We start from the raw sequence: 6,171 nt of genomic DNA on the forward strand, positions 1-6,171 counted from the left end.
ATCCATACACAGGAGGGATAGAAAAGCAACCCTGCTCTGTGGATCTCATAAAATAGAACAGATGTTATTCTTTGTATACACACATGCAATTCAGTGTTAAACACAGTAATTGCAGGAGGAAAAAGAAAAAAAAAAAAGGAAGAGAAGCCCATGAAGCCAATAATAGATAATTCCTCACCATGGTCAAGCACATGTATGCTTTGTTTGGTTTCGAGTGATGACCAGATTTCCAGCATGGTTTTTGAAAGAACAATGCCACATGCCCGGCCTTCATGTTTTTCCTCCATTCAATTTCATGTGACAACTCCAAACTATAAACTTCTTGTGCCAACCTAAATAATTCCTCTTTCTCAGTAACGCTGGAAGAAAATACTTACCCACTTGCCAGCTGCAGCTGAAATTTTGTGCCAAGAAATAAATGTCTTTTGGACAGGTTGTAAACTGGAAGCTTCTATGCCTGCTAAAGGACGAGAATAAGAATGGGACCATCCTATTCCTTCCGAGATTAACAGTATTGCTCTATTTCAGCTACACAGTGGATTGTACTTGATTAAAGCATCCAAACAGAGCTTCCTTCCTCTGAGTACAGTGCCCAGATATTAGTAGGTACTTTTGTCAATTTTCATCTCAACCAGGCTTTTTATAAACATTGCTTCCATCCTCTGCTCCAAAACCCCTAACTTATCTCTGTATTTCTGATCTTTAGAATCGAGTTCTCAGATAATAGAGGCCTTGAAGTAGCAAGACCTGTTTCACCCTTTTTTTCTGCCGAGGCACAGGTGTATAAACATTGTGTGCACACTGACATTAAATAGCAAGTGCTCCAGCTTCCCCTACTTGGCCTCCTTCCACAGTCCCAGGAGACTTCGACCTCCCTACAGACAGCAAACACTTGCAGGCAGTGGTCACAAGGCTCTCATGATCAACATAAGGCAAAGACCAAGGTGTCTCTCCCACTCCCCAGAAAGATGATGATTAACAGAGAGCAGAAGGGACAGGCTTTGTGGCAGAATGGCTAAATTAGAAATTACAAGAAGAGATTGTGAACAGCTTAAAAGTCTTCTATCTAGAGCCAAGTCAATACTGGGTTTCTCTTCCTCTTAGTGTTGAGTGGTTACCGGGTTTCTTAGTTGTGTAGGCTGGGATTCCCCCCACATTCCATCAGATGCGCCAGCATCCAGAGGCGATACACACACATACACATGGGACCCACAGTGCAGCAGCACACAACCCTGATACCCTTCCTTGTCCTTCTCCCAGCTCACACAGGCTTCCCAAGTACAGGATGTTACTGTCTGTTAACACGTTCTGGTTTTTGAGGGGGCTCTCCAAAGCTCTGTGAAGCTTCTCATAATGACAGTGTCAAAGGCATGAATAAAACCTGTGTTGTTGCAGTGGAAAAGTGGCCTTTTCCTCTTTAACCTACAATCATGGGCCCCTTCCCTATGCTGACCATTATAACATTTTCATTTTGGCAGTGACCCAAATTTTATGTTCACAAAAATGCTGCCAAACTGCCAGTTACAAGATTCAATTAATATGAATATGTAAAGATGAACATGTATACTGCTAAAAAGCCAAGTACTCTCTCCCACAGAAAATAAAAATTGAACCAACGTTAGTAAATGCACATAAATAAATTACAATTAGGTAAATTTAAAAGAAATATAAGTCTCAAAATAAGCATCAGTACTACAAACTTCATTTTAATGTAAGAGTAGTTACATCTATCACCTTCACAAATGGAGCCAAGCAGTGCTTGTTCCCCTTGCTCATTAAAGCTCTACAACTGGTACCTCCTGTATGCCCACATGCACCATTTCATTAAGCTCACTTGACATTAGATGAAGAAAGAGTACAAGAAAATTGCATATTCCCTGCCTAAAGTAAACTTGTCATTTAAACCCTGTGTATAGATAGAATTTGATACAGCACTGGCGCAGTGAGTCATTCGTCAGTTTTAGAGTTTGTACGACAGTATTCTTACATACGTTTTGCAATACTTTCCAGTTCGCTACCACTCCATGTAATTACAAGTTTTTACTGGAAAGGAAGCATATATTTTGGGTTTGAACACTGCACTAAGAGCTGTAGAAACAACGCTTACTTTTATGGTCAGATTTTGAGCAGAAGTAAATCCACAGAAGGAACCCTCACATACTGTATGAAAGATGAAAGTCAAAGCATTGCTTTTAAAGGAGGGCAAGCAATGATGGAGAGCATCACAAATATTTCTCAATGAATTACTCCAAACATAAACATAAGCAAGTCTCCTGTCAGTTTCCTTCAAAAGCTGTTTCTTAGCTATGCAAGTTAAAACTGCATTCATTCAGAACACTATATAAAACAGCCAGTAGCTACTACAAGTGCTTTACTTGAAAATAATAGATGATTTCACATCCTTCTGTACTAGGGCAAGATATCACATCAAAAATTTTCCCTACTGTCTTACCTTACCTTTAAAGTTGCAAAACAGACATGAGTAATTTAACTCTCGACCGTGGTTTCTAACAAGCACTAAAAAACCACTGAAACAGAAAGATTTGTCCTGATTAATACCACTAACAAGATCAGCTCAGACTCAGACTATCATGTGGCGGCATCCAGCTCACTCCAACACTTCACAGTAAAGTTTGCAATTCTTCAACAGGCACAAGTCCCTGTTTTAATTTGCACACAGCCACAGGTTTACTGTTCAGCTAAACTTCTTCAATCTCTTAAAGCTGGTTATTATTAGTACTCCTTTCCACTATCTAAATTCACATCAAATGGATTTACTGAATTGTACATCTCCTGCTATCTGATAAAAGGCTGGAGAGAAAAAGCACCCTTTGGCCAATTAGAATCACCTGGATTCCACAACAGGCAGCAACAACTCCGGGGTTTTTTCCTCCCAACTGCATATACTATGACCTACAAGAAACATTTTCTGCTTAAAAGTAATGCTTAAATGGAGATCTATGGCTGAACATTATCACAAGGATTGCACTTACTTGACAGTCTGCTATTAGCCAACTCCATTATCGCTATTTGCAGTTTTTAAATGTACAGATTCAGAAGTAACTGTACAAAGCCTCCATTACAAGTGGATTTATGGAAAGCCACAGCAATAATCATCTTCATTAGGCATATCTTCCCACAGCCCTACATTATGTGGACACAAAGAGGAAAACATTTCTTCTCCGTTACCCACAAGCTTAGTTTTTTGTCTTTATAGTCCCAAGCTTTGACTGTCTTCTCTGCTTTTGCCAATGACAATTACCTCACATACCCAAAAGCAGAACTTCGTTTAAAAAAATTAAATTAAAAATACCTGCATACCTCTCAACCCACAAACAATATTCAACTTAGGACAGCTTCTACTTTGACTTTCCAGAAACTGACACTTTCACGGGCAACATGAATGAGAATAAAATGTTGTCTGTGGCTTCTACTATTTTGCTAATGGCCCCAACCAGTATGCAGCCAAGATATATTCATGGACACCCACGTGCAAAGAAAAGGGCTCATGGGAATATCTGTAACTAAAATGAATATAAAAATCTCTTGATCTGAAGTTATGTGTTAATTTTTGGCCATAAGCTGTTTTAACCCCTTCACATACATGGATGTGTTGCATCCTATTTCAAAAGCTAGACAGAGACTAAGAAACTTGCACATTAAGATGGTTGGTTAACGGCAGAAACTGAGAACTTAAATAATTCAACACTGTCACCCACCACACATTCAGATCACAAACTTGCTGCTTTGCCACACAGATTTTACTCTTTGCTTTCGAAGTTCAGATTGCTGATCATGCGCTTCACAGTACGGATATCTATTACTCCTACATCCTCAGTCTCACAGCAAACCACCACACAAGAAATAATAAAATAAAGACTAAAGTACACTTGTTCCTTCCATAAAACCAACCTCGTGAGCCACGCATTTCCTGCATTATCATAATGAATGCGATGGACTTTATTTAAAAATCTGTTTTCAAAGCCTAACTGACAGTCTTGGAACAATCACCCAGCAACCAGACATGTTGACAGGTCATTTGCAGCACAGGATCTTAGTAATCTTAAATTAAATTTGTCATTTCTCTAGCATTTACCTTGAAAAATGAACAAAGGTGGTTACAGAAGCAGCACTAGGAAACTCTATTTGCTTACTGTCCCTGCACAAATTAGCTGCCTTTAGAGATCTCTAAACCAACAAATATTCAACTGAAGGTTTGATTATCCAGTTATCGTCAGCCCAAATCACTTTTTACAGCTCAGTTCTAAACTTGACAAGAGAATATTGTATTTGATACTGACAATACGGCTTCATTTGGTTACATATGAAATAAACACGAAACTCCAAAACGCTTCAGAACAGCTGCCCCAGTCAGTCTCCTGGAAACAGACCACATCTTTCCCACACAAGAGGTTCGCGGGAACAGACCTTTAACAGCGCGGAAATACTTTTCTTTCATTGAATTTCATTTACGCCAGCTATTTGAACTGCTTGAAGTTGGTTCTTAACAGTTTCTGGGTGCAGAAACCACGGCGAAGGCAAACGCACCCGCCCACTGCCTTCGCCTCCCGCTCGCCCCGGGCTGCCTGCGCCCACCCCGCGCCGCTCCACGCGAGCCCGCCCGCCCCCCCGGCTGTCCCGCGGGGGAGCACTGCCCGCCCCACCGGCACCCCCGACCAGGCAGCGGCACAACAGGTTGCGGAGGCGGCTGCGGGGCAGGAGCTGGCCCCGCGGAGGCTGCAGCCGCACTCCCCAGGGAGGGTGATGGGGGGAGACCGGGATGGACACCCCCCACCCCCACCCCGCTCTGGGGAGCTGGCACCCGGGGAGCAGCGGCGGTGCTCCTGCCCGCTCCCGCCGGGGGCCCTTTGTTCTCGCCACCCAAGACGCCGCCGCCCGGCAGCCCCGCGCTCTCCCAGGCGGCGGCTCACCCCACCGGGGGGGAAAGGCGCGGTCTGCCGCCCCCCGCTGCAGCGCCCTCCCTCGCTCCCTCCTCCCACCGCAGAAACGGCCGGCGCCAGCCGCGGGAAACGCTTCGGGCCACTCTCGACCGCCCCGCGCCTCGCACACGGCACAGGCACCCCGCCCGGGACGCCCCGCCGCGGTCGGCACTGCGCCCCGCGGGGCGCGACCCCTCTCCCCCGAGCCCACCGCCAGAAGTCCGCCCGCCGGGGCTGCCCCGAGCGCCGCAGCCCGCCCGAGAAGGTCACGCCGCGGCGGCAATCCCCGCGCCCCTGGCACCGCGGCGCCGGCAGGTGCCTGGCTGCCCCCGCCGACCCGGGGAGGCTCCGCGGGCGCAGCCGGTGGCCGCCGGCAAACCGCGTGCGGCCCCAGCGGACGGCAGGGGTCTCCGGTACTGCACGGCGGCCCCGCGGTCGCCCGTGGCGGCGGCGGGGCCGAAGCGGGCGGCGGGGCCATCGCTCGGGGGCCGCGATCCCCGGGGCTCAACAGGCGGCGGAGTTTGGCGGCTCCCAGGGGAGACGATCCCGCCGTGTCGGGAGCCGGACACGGGGCTGAGGACGGAGAGGCGACGTAGTCGAACCACTTACCGAGGCTCCGGAGCTCCGCCGTCCGCATGCTGCCTCCAGGCGCCGCGCGAAAGCCGCTCCGCACCCCGCCGGCAGCTCCGCTCCGCTCGCTCTTTCAGCCGCCGCCGCGCGGACCGCGCTCCGCGCGCGCCACCGCCAGCCCGCCCACGCCGGGGCCGCGCGCCGCGCCCGCCCCGCCGCCAGCCCAGCCCAGCCCAGCCCTGCCCGCCCCGCCGCCGCCACCTGCCGCCCGCGGGCTCACCTGAGCTGCGCTGCGCTGGGCCCCCGCTGCCGCGCTGGGCCCCGCGGCGAGGCGAGGCGCTGCTGCCGGCCGAGTCCTGCTCCGCTCTACCGCGGCCTGCGCTGCGCTGCCGCCCGCCTTGCCCGCCGAGTCGGCCCGCAGCCGGCGGGCACGGCCCGCCCCGGCCAGGTGTGGGCGGGGAGGGCGGGGGGCGGCCCGGTGGGGCGGGCGAGGGCGCGGCCGCGGCCCGGGGCGGGCGCTCTGGAGGCGCCGCCGGAAGGAGCCGGACTGGCAGCTGAGGGGCCCTCGCCGCTCTCCTCGGCCGGCTGCCGGCAGAAGGGGCTACGGCCGCACCGTGCCTCGGAGCGGGCCCTTTGCCCGCGCCCGGTCCCTCCGCTCTGA

At 50.3% G+C, this 6,171-nt stretch overlaps 1 protein-coding gene across 11 annotated transcripts in view; it reads right to left on the reverse strand.

Annotated features, from left to right (window-relative positions):
* PTPRF (protein tyrosine phosphatase receptor type F) overlaps positions 1-5,940 on the reverse strand; it is a 375,416-nt gene extending 369,476 nt beyond the window's left edge. For 6 of the 11 annotated variants that reach the window (XM_030952956.1, XM_030952958.1, XM_030952954.1 and 3 more), the window contains exon 1: positions 5,550-5,690. The gene's annotated coding sequence lies outside the window, so the exon portion shown is untranslated. Of the gene's footprint in view, positions 1-5,549; positions 5,691-5,790 lie in introns of those variants that run through there. The other 5 variants (XM_030952957.1, XM_030952953.1, XM_030952951.1 and 2 more) reach the window with 2 other exon arrangements.
* Positions 5,941-6,171: the final 231 nt, after the last annotated feature.

The sequence above is a fragment of the Camarhynchus parvulus genome, chromosome 8 (assembly GCF_901933205.1).
Source record: "Camarhynchus parvulus chromosome 8, STF_HiC, whole genome shotgun sequence".
In the NCBI taxonomy this organism is placed as follows: Eukaryota; Metazoa; Chordata; class Aves; order Passeriformes; family Thraupidae; genus Camarhynchus; species Camarhynchus parvulus.